Source organism: Brachyhypopomus gauderio, chromosome 2 (genome assembly GCF_052324685.1).
Source record: "Brachyhypopomus gauderio isolate BG-103 chromosome 2, BGAUD_0.2, whole genome shotgun sequence".
Classification (NCBI taxonomy): Eukaryota; Metazoa; Chordata; class Actinopteri; order Gymnotiformes; family Hypopomidae; genus Brachyhypopomus; species Brachyhypopomus gauderio.
This window is the reverse complement of record NC_135212.1, coordinates 29,738,211-29,758,036: the sequence shown is the minus strand read 5'-3', so window position 1 is coordinate 29,758,036 and position 19,826 is coordinate 29,738,211. Positions and strand designations below refer to the sequence as shown.

Here is a 19,826-nt window from a genome sequence, read left to right as displayed (position 1 = left end):
GTAGGAGTGATGCAATTGCAAGTTTTTGAATATTTAATGAAAGGTGAACAACAAAACACTAAACAGAAACACAGAATACAGATGGGAACTACACCATACAACAAAGGGCTAACACTAAAGAATGGAACTATGATACAACTAAGAAAAGTTACCACACATTGGAACATACTACAACACACACTACATCAGACCTGGGCAAACTACGGCCTGGGCAAATTTACGTGACTAATTTTAATTGTGCATTGTGTTCCAGGTTTGAAAAGTGCTGGAATTTAGGCTAAAGTACTTGAAAATGCTTAACTGTATTTCGATTCACAACAAATAGCTGACTGAACAGGGGGGTATTCCAGAAGGCAGGTAAGTAAACTCAGAGTTAACGAAAGCTCAGGTTTTCCGTTTCAGGTTCTCTCTAAGCTCGGTTTCTGGGTCAGCTGGGAAATATTGAAATGGACCTTGAAAGTGCTGTAGAAGTGCTTTAAAGCTAGGTTTAAGCCTGGTTTATACTTGACGCTGCGAGGGTCTGCGCGGCGAAAATGACGTAATTACGGTGGCCTCACGCGCTGTTGATTCACGAGGTCGTGCACCTCTCGAATTTTGTAACTTCGCACGCGCGCCGCGCTTCAGCGCAATGAACAAAGTCATGTTTGCAGGGTTCATACACCTTTACAAGGTGGAATATACGTCACTTTCAAGGTCCATTTCAATATTTCCCAGCACGTTAAACTTAATTAAGTTAAATATTTATACATATATTCGAAATGATCCGAAATAATTCGCTTTTTTATCACATTATTTAATTGTTGTTTATTTTCAAAACGCCCAATCTTAACGTCTTCACGTTCTCTCATGTTTCGTCCTGGAATTACAAGAGGCTCATATTTGTTAATGTAATACAAGAAACCTGTTCATTCAGATGGCTATTTGTTGTGAAACAAAGTAGTTACAATTTCAAACATTTTCAAGTATTTAGCCTAAATTCCAGCACTTTTCAAATCTGAAACAAAAAGCAACATTAAAATTGGTCAGGTAAATGTTCCTTCCCCTGTTTTTGAGGGGTGTTTCTTTATACCAACACACATCGTTTCGGAGAACACTGCACAGAATGTGACGCGGCAAGTATAAACGCCTCCGCCGTTCGCGGAAGTTTGCGTGAGGTGGTCGGAGCCACTGTGATGACGTCATTATTGTTTGTGTGGCCCTCTGACACAATTCAGGTTTCTCGTGTGGCCCCTTGTAAAAATTGATTGCCCACCCCTGCACTACATGAACATAGAAGGGAGAGCCTTATTACCAAGGGGAGCAATGAGCGGGGCACAACCACAAACACCAGGCGAACTACAAAATAACAGAACTAGAATAAGGGGAACGAAACTACATACAAACCTGAGCGAACATGAGACAAATAACAAGACAATACATGAACGAGCAGACAATGCAGAGCACAGCAGGCAGAAGTCAGGAGAAAACCTGAACTAACCAAAAGCAACTAGATATGGAACAAAGAATAAGAACTGACAGAGAGAAACAGGGAGGCACGGAGGAGCAGGAAGGTAAGGGAGGACTCATGTACAATGACCGACGACAAGGGGTAGAATGGAGGGGTTGATATACACTGAAACAGGGGAGTGAAAATGAGACACAGGTGTGAGTACTGAGGACAGGGGCGTGACAGACAGAAGGGAAACCACGGAAACGGGGAAAACTAGGCGGGACCAGGGAGGAGGGAGGGGCTGGACGTGACAATACTACTCCCAAAGTCCAAAGAAACTGCAACTCAAACATAATGCAGCAGTCAGAGTACTAATCAGGGCTAGAAATTTTTATCACATTAGTTCTACTCTTTGCACGGCACTGGCTCCCAGTTAAATATCGAATTGATATTTTAATTCATCTGTTGACCTTTACAGTGCTAAATGTTCAGTGCAAAATACAGCGATTACCCTACAATATCTGAGTCAACTCATTGCATACTATAATCCATCTTGTCTTCTGCACTCTCAAAATGCAGGGTTTCTCTTAGTTCAGAAAATGTGCAGGACTACAGCCGGAGGCAGAGCCCTCTCCTTTAGAGCCCCTCATTTATGGAACAGTCTTCCAATCCAAACTCCAATCCAAGATTTATTAAGATAAATCTAGGCTTAAGAATTAAGACCTATTTAATCAGGCCTTCAGTTAATGTACTGTATATGAAGGTGTAGAGCCTGGGGGCCCCCAGTCATTGAGTTTTCTGGTAATCTAAAATGTTGATGCTGTCATTCATGGGATTCCTCCAGGGTCTCCAGTTTCCTTCCACAGTCCAAAACATGGAGGTTAGGTAAATTGGCTGTTCCTACAAAAATTCTCAGTGTGTTTGTGTATGACTGTCTTTCCATGTCTAATAAAAATAGATGTCTTGAGTGTGTGTGAATGAATGTGTGTCTGTATGCCTAGTGGTGGATGGTGCTCTGTCCTGGCACTCTGCCCTTCCTGCACCCAATTCAGTACCCAAGGGGAAGCAGGTTTCCAGTGGAGAATATGCTGTGCACAACTGGCTGCTTCTTCTCAACAATCTGTGTTTGGTTGTAAAGGATTGTACCTGTGCTAATTGTAAAGTGACCTTGGGTATCTTGAAAGGCGCTACATAAGTTTCATTCATTCATCCAGCCATGTCATGCATTCACTCTGGTTTGTGACAATGATTTTTTGGTGGAAAGCAATGGCTCAGTTAACCCTCATGACTGTGGTCAGGCCCCTCCTCCATCTTATTTATCAAATTACATTAAAAACAATCAACAATCAAATGTAAGATGATATCTAGCAGACAGAAGAAAAACTCAATTCAAATTGTACATACATTATGCATACAGTATGAGATGTTTTGAACATTCCAAACATCCATATCTCAGTGAGAAAGGTGAGAACCCTCTCCTTTTTCTCCTCTGCAATTTTATTTTTGTCTCTCTTCTTGTTTCTCACATGCACTTTCATTCTTTTCTTTGCTTTGAGTTCATTAACTTTCTGGTGCAGCTTTTTTGCCTGCATTCTTTCACTCAAGTTCCTTAGCTTCTCCCTTTTCTTCAGCACTACTCTATGTTTGCTGGTACTTTTCTGCTTCCCGGATTGTGTTGATTCCACTAATTTTACCTGGATTGCACTAATTAGAGAATCTAGCAAGCTTGAGAAAAATCCTGGTGAGGACTTTTATTTTCTGAACCTGGATTATACAACTCTGCAGAAGACACACCAGCTTTAGCTGTCAGTAAGTGCTAGATGGGTTAGATATCTTAGCTAACTAACCTAATTATGTTCATAACATGCTGCAGTATTCACTTAGCTGGCAATCCTAAAGGTGATGTCACACTGAGTTGTGTTTTTTAGCAACAGTAAGCCGTGTCTCTTTTCATGCTGACTAATTTTTATAGTGTAGTGTTTTTATAGGGTAAGGGCATTTATTGAGGGTAAACGCAGGGCAGTAGGCTCACCCTTAGAATCCGACGGACGGATTTTACGTACAAAATACATCTAGTTTTCTCAGCTAAATTAAGGTGAACTTGTTCTTCTGCATCAAACCTATGACATAGCGGGTTTTTGTGTACGGAGTGTTAAGCCCAGTTTTTAAAGTTGCTACTTGTTTGTAGATACAGAACACTTGTATTTGTGGTCTTTGACATCTTTGATTTGTAAGTGATATACACAATTGATAATCAAACTTTTTCTTTAATTAATTCAAAACACAATACTTGTACTTTTTACTTTCAGTACTTGTTTTTAAAGAACACTTCAACTTCTACTCAAGTCAATTTTTTGATAGAGTACTTGTACTTTTACTCAAGTATGGGTCTCTAATTCTTTATACAACACTGACTCTAACTATCAATGGATCAACATTACCGCGACAACAGATTCACCAAACTACCTCCATCAAGCTTGCTAACATGGCCTCATGGACTGAAACAAAGGTGATCAATTCCCTGTCATTAAACCGTGGACGAGACTCACATTCCTGGACTTCATAACCAGAAGGACGATTCCCAGCACACCTGGACAATGTCGCCTTTTCTCAACAAGGATTCTGTGGTGGAAATTTCTTCGACGAACGACGAAACCACCCAAAATCCTCAACACTTGAGAGTCTAACTGCTGGGCATAGTTTATAAAAGGGTATAGGTATTTGAAGTGTAGACTGTTTTCTGTTAATATATTCTGAATGTTTGTGTTCAACTTTATTTAGATAATCTTCATTAAGATTTGTACATACAAAGTTCTCCACCTTGCATGTGATTTCTCCATGTCTTTATCCTCTGTTAATAACTGACAGTCTTCCCTAGGCTCAGACACGCCACTTTAATTTTTAGTTATTAAGCCAGTGCCATTACCCTTTGTTTTGACCATGTTGGAATAAACCAGCTGAGCTCATTAACAAAGTCGGCACCATTTTAGTTGCTTTGTTCTCCATAGGAGAACTGAGACTATAACTCCCGCCTCCTCAAGCACGCACGCCCGCACAAGCCTGCGCACACATTTACTCTCCTTCCCCTTTTACACGTTAACACACACTAGATGCCGAGTCTTCACTGTAAATACAGTGGGGAAAATAAGTATTTAGTCAGTCACCAATTGTGCAAGTTCTCCCACTTAAAAAGATGAGAGAGGCCGGTAATTGACATCATAGGTAGACCTCAACTATGAGAGACAAAATGTGAAAAAAAATTGAGAAAATCATTTTGTCTGACTTTTAAAGAATTTATTTGCAAATAATGGTGGAAAATAAGTATTTGGTCACCTACAAGCAAGCAAGATTTCTGGCTGTCACAGACCTGTAACTTCTTTTTTAAGAGGCTCCTCTTTCCCCCACTCATTACCTGTATTAATGGCACCTATTTGAAGTCGTTAACAGTATGATGTCAATTACAGGCCTCTCTCATCTTTTTAAGTGGGAGAACTTGCACAATTGGTGACTGACTAAATACTTATTTTCCCCACTGTATACTGATCCTTGTTGATGCTGTTTGTGTTTTAGAAGAGTTGGTTGTAAATAAATTTATCATTTATTTTCACCAAATTGTCTGTGTTGATATCATTCAAAATTGGTTGTTGCCAAAACCTCCAAAGAATTCAGTTAGATCCTTCAGATACCAAACCATTAATTACCCTTAGTTGATAACTAAATGCTGTGGTTCTGGTATAATTAGAATGAGACTGATTCTAAATTAATGAGACTGATTAATAATTAAGGTAAAACAAATTATATCTATTTAAAGAATTAGTAGGTGAAACCCCTACACTGTACTGCCTCTGATACTGCTTCCACTCTTCCCTCATCTGCACCTGTGTTTCCCTGGGCAGATCTGTGACTGGATGTTTATGATCTTTCCCTGTCTCTTTCTCTTTGATAGCTAAAGTACAGAAGATGACTGAAACTGTAACGTAACTTAATTCATCTTCCATTTTTACTTCAAACCTCTCAATAAAACTACCCTTTTAGGATATCTACATCACTGATTTTACTTTCTCATGAAACACTAGCATGTGTATGCCAATGTGTATGTAGTGTATCTTTGCCTTATACAAGGTAATTTGCCCTTGCAGCAGGATCCGCATTAACACACGCTCTGTGGCAAGCCACTTTTTCATTACTTGTAAGAGGGATCTATTAGAAGAGGAGAGTTTATTGTTTGCATACAAAGGTTTCCACCTACATACTTCTTGTTTATGTCTTATAGAAATGTGAAATTAAAAACAGATTTCATTTAGAAATTTTATCATTATTTTCAGACTACATTTGCATGTAGACTGAAGCTGCATATGATATATTATAATTTTAATAGTAACAACAATAATTGTAATAATTTTATTAATAGTAATAATAATAATAATAATAATAATAATTGTCATGGGGGGATTGAGGCGGCCAAAGCGTGCGCGGCGATGCTCCGGCAGGCTAATCCTGTAAGTAACAGGGTTGAGGTGCTTGGTGGGGTCCTACATACCGGTCCCCTAGCTTACCTCTTTTGCCCAAACGGCCATCCTCAGTGGACACCCACACCTTATCTCCAACCTGGTAGGAGGGTGCGTTGCTCCATCTGTGGTCCACCTTATGCTTGAAGCGCTTGATGGCCTCCTTTTAAGTGCTGATGAGTGTCCTCCCACATCCTCTCACGCCTCTTACACCACTCCTTGATGATGGGTTGGTTCGAGGACACGGTGTTCCAGGGGTACATGGGCGGCTGTTGGCCAAAAATGCATTCAAAAGGCATCTTACTCATACTGGCATGGGTGAGTTTTGTGCATACTCAGCCCCGGGCAGCAGTGCGCACCACATGTCCATGTCCTTGCTGCAGTATGCACGCAAGAACTTCCCCACCTCCTGGTTCGTGCACTCCACCTGTCCATTTGCCTGGAGATGGTATCCTGAGGTGAGGCTCACCAGCAGTTGTGCTGTTCTTGTAGCCCTGGGATGACCAGTCCCTACGGATGTGTGCGCCCAGCTGATAAGAGCAGTCTGTGTGCGGGAGGTACATACCGGCGATGAGGAGGACAGCTTGGATGGGGGTTCGCTGCCGCGATTGCTCTGTCTATGTCCCACTCCATAGCGCATTAAAAAATTGTCTGGAGACAGCACAGGCTCTTCGCTGGTGAACTCTGTGCTGCCCGGAAAGGGCCGGGATAGAGCGTCTGCGCGCACGTTCTTATCACCAGGTCTGTATGTCACCTGAAAGTTAAAATGTGAAAAGAAAAGAGACCACCGAGCCCGGCGTGCATTCATATGTTTTGTGCTTTTCAGGTTTTTATGATCGGTAATTACCGTGAAGGGGTGCTTGGGGAGCCAATGTCTCCACTCGTCAAAAGCGAAGCGCATAGCCAACAGCTCACAATCACCAACACCGAAATTACGCTCAGCCGCAGTGAGTTTTTTTTAATAGTAGGCGATAGGCCATAGCGAACAGTTTTTCTTGGGGCATTGGGAAAGTACAGTTGGGAAAGTACAGACATTTGAAGCGTCCACCTCCACTATAAAAGGTTTATTTGGGTCGGGTTGATGCAGGACGGGAACGTTGACAAATGCCTGGTTTATATCATTGAACGTTTATTCTGCCTCAGTAGTCCAGGGTAGTTTTTCACTCCCCCACGTAACAGGTCTGTAAGAGGCCTCGCCATTTGGCTATACGCGCGAATAAACCGCCTATAGAAATTCACAAAGCCCAGAAACCTCTGAAACTCACATCGTGTGTGAGGCTGCGTTCATCCCACTACTGCCTCCACCTTACAAGGTTGCATGTGCACGGAGCCCGGCCTGATGGTGTAGCCCAGGAAGTTCACCTCCCGCAGGTGGAACTCACAATTCAATGCTTACAATACAGACAATTGCGTAGGAGTGTTACTAGGACAGCCCACACATCATGCACATGCTGATCTGGGGTCTTTGAATAGATCAAGATGTCATCAATATAACCAACAACACATCTATTCAAATATTCCCTCAAGACCTCGTTAATGAATGCCTGAAAGAACGACGGTGCAGACGCCAAGCCATATGGCAAGACGAGATACTCGTAGTGCCCTGTGGTGGTGCTAAAAGCCATCTTCCACTCATACCTCTCGCAAATGCGGATGAGATTGTAGGTGCTGCGCAGATCAAGCTTAGTGAATATACTTGCCTTCTGCAGCTGCTCCAATACCAAAGGCACCAGAGGCAGAGGGTAGTAGAAGTTCACTAGGATTGAATTGAGCCCTCGGTAATCCACGCGTGGCCTCAGACCTCCGTCTTTACGAAGAAAACGCTGGCTGAAGCAGGTGAGGTGGAGGGAGTTATATAGCCCTGCACAAGAGCCTCCTTGATGTACTGCCCCATAACCTTCTCTTCTTCCTGAGACAAGGGGTACAGTTATAGCCAAAAGTTTTGAGAATGACACAAATATTATATTTTCACATGATCTGCTGCCCTCTGGTTTTTATGTGTGTTTGTCAGATGTTTTTATCACATACAGAAATATAATTGCAATCATATTATGAGTAACAAAAGCTTTTATTGACAGTTAGCAGGAGTTAATGCAGCAAGTCAATATTTGCAGTGTTGACCCTTCTTCTTCAGGACCTCTGCAATTCTCTGTGGTATGCTCTCAATCAACTTCTGGACCAAATCCTGACTGATAGCAGTCCATTCTTGCGCAATCAATGCTTGCAATTTGTCAGAATGTGTAGGTTTTTGTTTGTCCACCCGTCTCTTGATGATTGACCACAAGTTCTCAATGGGATTAAGATCTGGGGAGTTTCCAGGCCATGGACCCAAAATCTCTATGTTTTGTTCCCTGAGCCATTTAGTTATCACCTTTGCTTTATGTCAAGCTGCTCCATCATACTGGAAAAGGCATTGTTGATCACCAAACTGCTCTTGGATGGTTGGGAGAAGTTGCTCTCAGAGGACATTCTGGTACCATTCTTTATTCATGGCTGTGTTTTTAGGCAAGACTGTGAGAGAGCCGATTCCCTTGGCTAAGAAGCAACCCCACACATGAATGGTTTCAGGATGCTTTACAGTTGGCATGAGACAAGACTGGCGGTAGCGCTCACCTCGTCTTCTTCGAACAAGCTGTTTTCCAGATGTCCCAAACAATCGGAAAGGGGATTCATCAGAGAAAATGACTTTACCCCAGTCCTCAGCAGTCAACTCCCTGTACCTTTTGCAGAATATGAGTCTGTCCCTGATGTTTTTTCTGGAGAGAAGTGGCTTCTTTGCTGCCCTCCTTGCTCCAAGAGTCTCTGCCTCACAGTGCGTGCAGATGCACTCACACCTGCCTGCTGCCATTCCTGAGCAAGCTCTGAACTGCTGGTAGCCCGATCCCACAGCTGAAACACTTTTAACAGATGGTCCTGGTGCTTGCTGGTCTTTCTTGGGCGCCATGGAGCTTTTTTGGCAACTTCTTTCCTTGAAGTTCTTGATGATGTGATAGATTGTTGACTGAGGTGCAATCTTTCTAGCTGCTCTTAGGCCCTGTTAGGCCATTTTTGTGCAGTGCAATGATGACTGCACGTGTTTCTTTAGAGATAACCATGGTTAACAGAAAAGAAACAATGTTGCCAAGCACCAGCCTCCTTTTAAAGTGTCCAGTGGTGTCATTCTTACTTAATCATGACAGATTGATCTCCAGCCCTGTCCTCATCAACATCCACACCTGTGTTAATGGAGGAATCACTGAAACAATGTTAGCTGGTCCTTTTAAGGCAGGGCTGCAATGAAGTTGAAATATGTTTTGGGGGATAACATTCATGTTCTAGGCAAATACTGATTTGCAATTAATTGTTGTTAAGCTGATCACTCTTTATAACATTCTGGAGTATATGCAAATTGCCATTATAAAAACTGAAGCAGTAGACTGTAAAAATGTATAGTTGTATCATTCTCAAAACTTTTGGCCATGATTGTAGACACGACCGCGAGGAGGTGTGGTGCTCACCTTGAGGGCTGCAGTCCCATAGATGGTGTGGGGGGAGCTGAGTGGCTTTGGTCAAGCTAAATACTTCCGCTAAATCCCGATACGGACCTGGAATCTTTTGGCTTGCCTGGATGTTTAGGTTCTCTGCTAGTAGACTGAACAGCTACCCGGGGGAGAACTGGACCCTACAGAGAGGCATGACCCATTTAAGCAAACGTACCGGGTTCTGCAGTTTAAACCAAGGGAGACCTAGTGTGATGGAGTGTTTTGTGAACGGGAGGATGTAGAAACAAATATGCTCTGTGTGACCCTGAATGTGGAGAACTGTTGCAGTGTGGAAGTGGATAAACCCTCCGCCCACAGGTCGGCCTTCCAGTGCATGCACGCGCCTTGGTTCTTCCAGCCTCTTCAAGGGTATGCCCAGCCGATCTGCCTCGCTCTGCCACATTACGCTGCCCAAGGCTCCCGAGTCCACTAGGGCAAAAAGTCCCAGAAACACATCCCAGTGAGACACAGACATATTGAAAACACAGACATATTGAAAAATACACCAAAATGGTCAGAGATTGCAACATCAATAATTTCAGTATTATTAACCTCTATGCTTTTAGAAATGATCAAATCTAAAATGTGGTCATGCTTATGAGTTGGGCCTGATACATGCTGTATGAGATCAAAAGAGTTAAGCATCCTCATGAACTCTGAAGTGATTGGATTTGTGGATATATCCATGTGAATATTAAAATCCCCAGCAATTAAAACATAATCAAAATCAATTAAAATCCTTGAGAGCATTTCTTCAAAATCTTCAAGAAAGTCTGCATGTAGTCTGGGAGGATGATAGATAACAATCAAAAGAACTGAATAAGTACTGTTGAGTTGTACTGCCAGATATTCAAACGTAGGATGTTCCCCTAATGAGATCTGCTTACAGCGGAATGCTTTATGGTAAAAACATGCAACACCACCACCTCTCTTATTTACTCTAGAGACATTAAAATAAAGTCAGGAGGCGAAACTTCATTTAGCACTATTGCTCCATTGCTATCAAGCCAAGTCTCTGTTAGAAAAAGAAAGTCCAGACAATAATCTTCAATTAATTTAGCTATTATAAAAGACTTGTTTGTGAGTGAGCGGAAGTTTAGTAAGGAGACTTTGAAGACTTGATGTGTTTGATCGGCATCACTTACATCACTTGTGCATTTCACTGGGATCAATTACATCACTTGTGCATTTCACTGGGATCAAATTTTGTTTGTTACAATGTTTTGTGCCCTTGTGTTTTCTTTTGATTACATTTTTATTTCGATTCTGAGAGCCATGCCACCGGCTATTTAAAATAACTGACTAGGAGCATGGGTTCCAGTGTGTCAGACCTGAGTCACTGAGTGTGCAGGAGAAGTAAGTGAGTTCCTACAAGACTGCAGACTGTAGTGTTGCAGAACCTCATCAATCTCCTGGAGTTTACCTCTGAGACTGTGGACAGATTCTCTGACAGGAGATGGTGGGCTCCTGGCTCCTTGACTGACATTACTGACGTTACTGCTGGCGATTGGGTGCAGGTTCCGCATGTGAGTGATTCCATGCATTAGATTATCCACAAGCATTTGAGTCCCAGCCCTGTTAGGGTGAAGCTGATCCGGTTTAAAAAGCTCAGGACACCTCCAAAAGATGTTGAAATTGTCAATGAAGTTTACCTTCCGATGTGCACAGGCTGTAGTGAGCCAGCTGTTTAGAGCCAGCAGTCTGGTAAAGTGACCACTGCCTCGACGTGCAGTAGGTATCGGTCCAGAAATGAACACTTCGCACTGGGAAAACTCCAGAATGTCGAGCAGATGGTTAATACTTACTTTACTTAATAAAGATAAGCCCATGCTGTTTCTAAACATTTTCATGTTCACTGAACGTAGAGTTTTACAGTATAAACTGAACACAATAATCTCATCGGCATCTACTTAAATTTTCAATATTTCTGAGTAACATTTGTGAATTACGTTGGGAGAACTTAATTTCATTCATTTCAAATCAGAAAGAGCGGCCATCTGCAAAAAAGGGCGCCATCATACTTTGTATTTAAGGTAAGTTTCTCATCTCTTTTAACATGTCAAAACATAATTTACATGTAACAAATCATTGTAAGAGTATATTTGCAGATTATGTCCGCATTAAAGCCACAACTGGCTTCATGAGGTTAACGTTATTTGGGCTCTTGTTTGACTTTTTGGTATAACCCCAATTTACCGGTCATTTTATCACGTTAATACCCTTAAACGTTGTGCTTTTTTATGCTTGTAAGCACCTTAATCAGAGAAGTTTACCTATATCGCTATATATGAATATGCTGGATAAATGTAATTTGGGATGTCCTGATAGCTAGATGCTAGCGGGATGAATAGCTAGATGAATAGCTAGATGCTAGCGAGATGAATAGCTAGATGCTAGCGGGATGAATAGCTAGATGAATAGCTAGATGCTAGCGGGATGAATAGCTAGATGCTAGCGCGATAACTTTTTCGGCCATGTTGATAAGAAGCTGAAAATCTGGCGCGCTGAATAGCTAAATGCTAGTGAGCTGACTTGCTGTGTGGAGGGGGGGTTGATACGTAGTTCGGCCGTCACGGCCGTGCCGTTTTGCTGCAAGCATATTGTACTCCACACGTACAATATGCTTGCAGTGTTTCTCAGAATGTCAGTAATAATTTGATTACATACATAAAATGCATTGTGTCATTTTAAGTGACTAATGATTTAAAACCTCTAATTCTCAAACCTGGTCCACAGTTGTTGTTTTCCCTTAACGTAACCCATTACAAATGGTTAAACTTATTAGCTCATTAACTCGTCTTTAGTTCGGTGCATGTATGTTGTAATTCACTAAAATGTGCCAATAGGACCAGCATTAAGAAATCCCATATAAATACAGGACCCTTAAAAAGGCCCTATATATTTTATTTCCTTTGTTTTATGATGTGTAAATATACTGCATTTCCCAGAGTTATTTGCTATTTTGGCGCCAATTATCTGTTAATTTCCGTTTTATTTCATCCATTCAGGTGAGCTGTAAGCATGAGTGTCATGCTATTAACCAATTAGAAACAAGAACGGGCAGACCTAAGGCATGACGAGGTGTGTTTTTAGTAAAGAAGAGAGAGAGAGAGAGGAGAACAAGTTTGCGGTTAGCTCTTGCTTCTCTCCGGAGGATTTTCTTTCCATTTTAAAGACTTCAAGATTTTGTTCTTCGCCAAAACGCTTGTAAATGCCCAGAGAACTTGAAGGTAAGATGTGCAGTTCACTCCACACCCCACACGTGAAAAAGCTTTAAGTATTATAAATTCAAAAACTCAGGCCTGATAGTTTTCAGGCACTGACGCAGAGCTGGAGTGGCTAATCGGGAGATTCGGGAGGATTCCCGATGGGCTGGCGCATGTCAATCTGTAGTTTGGGCCGATTGGGAGGAAAAAATAATTTTGGGCCGGATTTAGCCGGGAAACTCCCGGGCTGAAAAAGGGGCTCACTCCGGCCCTGCGCCGACGTGTCTGCGAGAAAAAAATGTTCGCCTAGTGCAAGGGTTAAAAGTTCTCCGTCACCACGACGGATTTCCGTCATTTGATAGCGCGTGCTATCTGTTTTGAGGCCGAAATATGATCCTGTCACTGGCGCTCATCAGCGCTGGATGGATGACGGCAGTGTCACTTGATTGACTTGCGCGCTGTCGATTCACGAGGTCGTGCACCTCTCGAATTTTGTAACTTCGCGCGCGCCACGCCTCAGCGCAATGAACGAAGTCATGTTTGCAGGGTTCATACACCTTTAAAGTGACGTACAAGTGCTTGAATTCCACCTTGTAATGGTCCATTTCAATATTTCCCAGCACGTTAAACTTAAGTTAAATATTTATACATATACTTGAAATGATTAGACATAATTCGCTTTTTATCACATTATTTAATGGTTGTTTATTTTCAAAACGCCCAATCTTAACGTCTTCACGTTGTCTCATGGTTCTCCCTGGAATTACAAGGTGTCCTGGTTTTCCCACGGGGACAGGGACCAAAACAAAACCAGGGATGGGACCAGGGAGCAAGGGGAACACGGGCAACGGAACATAGGAGGCACAGGGCGGAGCAGGGGGCACACAAAGTCCATGCCCAACAGGGGGCAGCACAGTCTCAAGGGCAACAGGCGGGGTCCGCTGGCGGGCAGCGGGAACAGGCGGGGTCCGCTGGCGGGCAGCGGGAACAGGCGGGGTCCGCTGGCGGGCAACGGGAACAGGAGCCGGCAGGCGGGCAGCGGGAACAGGAGCCGGCAGGCGGGCAGCGGCCGGCGTGGACGACCCCTCCTGGGTCGCGGGGACAGCGGCCGGCGTGGACGACCCCTCCTGGGTCGCGGGGACAGCGGCCGACGTGGACGACCCCTCCTGGGTCGCGGGGACAGCGGCCGGCGTGGACGAGACGTCCTCGGGGGGCTGAACCACCATCGGGCTGACGTCCTCGGGGGGGCGGAACCACCATCGGGCTGACGTCCTCGGGGGGCGGAACCACCATCGGGCTGACGTCCTCGGGGGGCGGAACCTCCATCGGGCTGACGTCTTCGGGGGCGGAACCTCCATCGGGCTGACGTCCTCGGGGGGAGGAGTCGCCGCACTGACGTCCTCGGGGGGCGGAGTCGCCGCACTGACGTCCTCGGGGGGGCGGAGTCGCCGCATTGACGTCCTCCCAGGTCCGAGCCGGCCACTCCTGGGGTGAGTGGCTAGTACTCCTCCCCAAAAAATTCTTGGGGGGCCTTCGGGGAGCGGCTTCCGGGAGTAGCGGAGGGAGGTCTTCTTCCGGGAAGACGACGATTTCATGCGCTGTGGCGGCGGGGCTCTGAACTGGGGGCGTAGTTTTCCTCCTTCCTCTGTCCGGTCTGCGCCTGGAAGAGCATACAGACACAACTGCTTCTCGGTGGCTTTCCTGGTGACTCCGCCTCGTCGGAGGTATCGGGAGCTCACAATGACTTTAGAAAGCCAACCGAGAGCCAAGCCAACGCTCGTCTGCACATTCATTCCGTCTGCCCGACTCTCGCGCTACAGGCTGGAGTCGGGCAGACACATAGCGCTTACCAGGGAGACTCCCCTGTACCCACAGCCTCACTAGTCTGGGCAGCGGTCCGCTCGGATTACTGTTAGTATATCAATATATAGTAACGCACCGCTTTTAATGACCAGTAACGTCAACGTCGTTGTAACGACAGAAAAAGTAATTAATTATATTATCCCGTTACTAACAAAATGACGCCATTACCTAACGCCGTTATTTGCAACACTGCTCATTATTGCTAAAACTTGAGAGCATATACAATGTTTCAAGTCAGTGCATCAATGAACTTGTAGAAGAGCTCTTTCATTTCATCTGTAGCATCTATTCCTGTTATAAGGAATATTGTTGCTGTACATTTTAAGAGACATGGCTGTACTGCCGAAGACAAAGTAATAGCTGAATTAGCTGAAGAGCTGTGCAACGGCAACCCTATAAGTGCTGCACTTGGTGAAGACAGTCCATTTCGTACGGCATTTAAGAGAAAAGCATATTTCAAGGAGAATTTTATGATTGTTGAACCAGTGGAATACATTCTTGGTTCCGGTGATAACAGAAGCTTTCAGTACATTCCAATTCTACAGTCCTTGCAGCAAGTGTTTGGCAACAGAGATATTGTGGAAAAGGCATTTTCAGAAATTCATCATTGGCAGCGTCAGAGTAGCAACATATATAAGACATATAACGATGGCAAACACTACAGGGAAAATTGCTTCTATTCTGACAATGATTTGAGAATTTCACTGATTCTTTATGTGGATGATTTTGAAGTGTGCAATCCCCTTGGGACTTCAAGAAAAAAACACAAGATAACAGCAGTTTACTTTGTTTTGGCAAAACAAAGAAATTACAGAATTAAGGTCTTCCTTAACATCTATCTATCTTGCTATGCTAAGTAAGGCTGTGGATGTGAAGAAATTCGGTTATGAGAGGATTCTTGAACCTCTACTTAATGACCTTGCGATTTTAGAACAAGAGGGTGTTTATATTACCAGTTTGGGCAAAAACATTAAAGGCACAGTACAGTGTGTCAGCTGATAATCTTGGTGCCCATTCAATAAGCGGCCTTGTTGAGAGTTTTTCAGGCTCGTATATTTGCAGGTTTTGTTTGAGGCAGCGTTCCGAATTCAAGACAAATGAAGTGAGATCTGGCACATTTACTCCTAGGAAAAAGGAGATTCATGCTCAGGATATCCAAGCTCTATGGGAAAATCCTTCACTGGTACATTCTCATGGTGTCAAAAAGCAGTGTGCACTGAGTGCTAAACTGCAGAATTTCCACTTTGTTTCTGGATACCCACCGGATATCACCCACGATTTGTTTGAAGGCATCGTGCCATACAAATTGGCATTGTGCTTTGACCTTTGGGTCAAGAAAAAGTACATATCTTTGGCTGAACTGAATGATTCAATCAAACATTTTCCATACAAATGGACTGACAGAGTAAACAGCCCACATTCAGTTCCACTCAATTTTACAACCCGTAAGAATATAGGTGGAAAGGCACATGAAAATTGGGCACTTTTAATATTTCTGCCATTTATCATCGGATCTAAGATACCTCACAATGAGCCAGGTTGGCTGCTGATCATGAACTTGAAAGACCTTGTGGAGGTTGTCGTGTCCCCAGTCCATACTGAGGAATCCATTTGGTACTTAGACTCCAAAATATCAGAACATCGTCATAGGTTTATTGGAAGTCTTTTCTGGAGACCAACTAATTCCGAAACACCACTTCCTTGAGCACTACCCACTTTTGATGAAAGACTTTGGTCCCCTAGTTGCATTGTGGACAATACGATTTGAAGCAAAGCATAGTTTCTTTAAACGAGTTACAAGACATATATGCAATTTTAAGAATCTGTTGTTATCCCTCTCAACAAAACATCAAATGATGATCTCCTATCACTTCCACAATGCAAGTACAACTAAACCAGCCTTGTGTGTTTCTAAAATATCTAATGTGCCACTGGATGTATTGGATAAAGATATCAAGGAAGCCATACTTCGGAAACATCCAAGCCAGACCTGTGCACAGTTAACAAATTGTGTATTTTCTCACGGAACCAAATATGCAGTTGGAATGATTTTGGTTTATGGTTCCACAGCAGGACTACCCGATTTTATTGAGATTATTCAAATTGTCACTCTTCAGGAGACTCTCAGTTTCATAGTGAAAGCTAAAAATGCTTGGTACACAGAACACCTGAGGTCATTTCAGTTGGAGGACACAGGAAAGGTACTACTTGTTGAGAAAAAGGAACTTGCTGATGTGTACCCTTTGGTTTCATACAGTGTGCAAGGAAAATGCTTGGTAACCCTGAAGCGACACATTTGCATTACTGAGTAGGTATGTAATCATGTTGGAGAAGATCTGTAAATGCTAGGTGTGCACAATATTATTGTAATTGTAATTGTGTTGATCAAATAATTTACAAAAAATTTGTCATAATCGGACACAATTGATCTTAAAAAATTCCCATATTGTGCATCCCTAGTAAATGTCTAAGCTTGATCTATGTTTAATCTGTGTTTGCTGCCAATGAGAAAAAAAGTAAGGAAGTATGGTCAATTGATGTGTCTTTAGAATTTGACATTTAATCATTGTCTGTAATTTTTGTAACCAGTCAGTAATTTATAAATGAATGTTTTAATGATTTACATTAATTGGCAATTCACAAACATAATTGCACATTTTTTATTGTTAAAACAAAAATACCTGTGGTGTTGATTTCGCAGGGGAAAAGCATCTTAAAAAAAAAAAAACGCATGCCAAAAAAAATTCTGGCGTATGTCGGAAAAGAATTGGCATTATACTAATAAAATCTCATATAATGCAACTTTAGTTGTATAGTATTAACAAGTTTTGTGGTGTATTTTTCTGGTTTATAGACCATATAGTATACATATAGTATATAACTTTTTCTTGCCACTTCTTTTAGGCTCCTGAGAACCATTTCCAGAATGTCACAGCCAGCAAAATTGAGGTTAATACTTGAGGACCATGACATCCGAAAATTAACTCTCCCTTCAGGAATACCACCTTCAGTAGAAAACCTCAAGTCCAAGGTCCAAGAAGCATTTGGTGTGCAAGGAGAATTTGCCCTTCAATATATGGACAATGATTTTGATGGACAGTTCTGTACCTTATGTTCAACTAATGCTATTCAAGACAGACACAATTAAAGTAATTTACCTAGCGGCTCCTGTGGAGCCACCTTCATGCTCTGACAGCGATGCCTCTGAAATCATCACCCTGAACCTTTATGAAGACACTGCATGTTCATCAAGCGGCTCCTCTGCAGACACAGTTTTGTTGTCCCCAGATAGAAGATCAGAAAGGTCTGTCCCTTGGCCGTCAGTTTCCCATCCCTCGATTCGCCTACAACACTGAGCTGATTCTGGAAAGGGCCAATGAAAGTTATCTCAAGGATGGCAGTCTCTACAGTGCACCCAGTATTAAGACAGATATTCTTGAGAAATTAGCAGAAACAATCTACCAATATGTAGCCTATCCATCCAGCGCACAGATTTGTGCTGTTGCAGATGCCCTCATTCAGAAGCACCCCTGCCTGAAAGAGCCAGGCTCTGCATCAGGGAACTATGGCTGGCAGATCCGATTGAAATACAAGATGGGAAATTTCCGGACAATGCTCCGAAACCTTGGTTGTCCAGAGCTTACTGTAAATGCACTCAAGCACAAGCATCCAGATGATTCAGCTCCAGCAAAAAATGTGAAGAAACCAAAGACAGCTGAGGTTAACTACCTTCCTCCTTACCCAACAGGAGAGACAAATGAGTCTCTAGAAAGAGTAAGGATTGAATTGGTCGAAGAAGTAAAGAAAAAAGACAACGGAAAGATCATAAGTGAAAAAATGGCTTAAACATTTTCAATACGTAGGGAGGAAATTGTCACTCAGTGTCCATTGATTGCAGACTTGAAGGAAAGATGGCCAGCTCTGTTTACATTGGTTCAGGTAGGTAATCTTTTAAATTCTTTAATTACTTGTTTAAAATAAACTGGCATTTTAACAGTATGTTTTGACCCATTGAATTTAGTTATATTTGACTGTCTAGAAGTACATTTGAAGCACATTCAGATGATTTCCTGTTCATTTACAGATCAAAGAGGAGTTCCTGCGCATAACTACTTTGCATTTGGAGTCAAAATTCATGTAACTCCTTGACCAGTATACACCAAAACTGCTATGTATCTTCAATGCCAAGGGAGGAGCAGCAGGACGACAGATCCGAGGCATAATTAGTTGTTTGCACAAGGTAATTGAACACTACACCATTTTTTTGTAGTGTTTTAGTAGAACCACTTTTGCTTCCACCACTTTATAAATGAGATGTGTGCTTTTTAAAATTTGAAGAACCTCCAAATTATATTCTTGGAATATCTTAAGTTGATATAGAACCTTTACATTTCACAAATCCCACCTCAGCCAAGTTACCACTGCTGGGCCCCTGAGCAAGGCCCTTAACCCTCAATTGCTCACTTGTATTAAAATGAGAAAATGTAAGTCGCTTTGGATAAGGGCGTCTGCCAAATGCCGTAAATGTTAAATGAACATTTTCATAGTTCACACAAACCATTTTTTTTATTTGAACACAGATATTCAAGACAATGTATCTCAAAGATGTTCTCATGGACACCCAGACAGTCTCTGAGGACCAAGCCAGCTTAGCTATACCTCATAGTTGTTTTCCTGATGAAACAAATGTTTTCTATTTGTGTAGGGAGAATGCAACATTGACAAGCAAAGAGAAGTCATCATTCGCAGCTTGATGGAGTATGTGGGGGAACATGCATGGTCTATTCACAGAATGTTTTTTAAGTAAACAAAGTAAGGGGGGGGGGGTTGTGTGGCAAGTGTAAATTGTTGGGCGCCAACCCCTGCGCACTCTGGTTTTTTTTTCTTCAATAATTTCAATATCTTTTCAATGGTCCATCATAAGACCACCAAACAAGTTGTATTACACAAAGTATATAGTTGTTATTTAGGATGCACTTTGTGTAATACAACTTGTAATACAACGGGCAGTCATGGCCTGATTGTAGGGAACTGGTCTTGTGACCGGAGGGTCGTGGGTTTGATTCCCAGGCTTGAGGCCATGACTGAGGTGCCCTTGAGCAAGGCACCTAATCCCAACTGCTCCCCGGGCGCCGGGCTGCCCACTGCTCTGGGCACGTGTGCACCACAGCCCCCTAGTAATCACTAGTGTGTGTGTGTTCTAACTGCACAGATGGGTAAAAAGTGGGGGACAAATTTCGATCGCGGTGAAAAAAAATCACAATTGACAGAATATGGCACATTTATATGGGTATTTCTA

At 42.7% G+C, this 19,826-nt stretch overlaps 1 long non-coding RNA gene across 1 annotated transcript; it reads left to right on the top strand.

Annotated features, from left to right (window-relative positions):
* Positions 1–18,410: 18,410 nt before the first annotated feature.
* On the top strand, positions 18,411–19,326 carry LOC143508843 (uncharacterized). The gene is made up of 3 exons (XR_013129512.1): positions 18,411–18,466; positions 18,612–18,767; positions 19,233–19,326. It is a non-coding gene; the product is annotated as an uncharacterized LOC143508843 (long non-coding RNA).
* Positions 19,327–19,826: the final 500 nt, after the last annotated feature.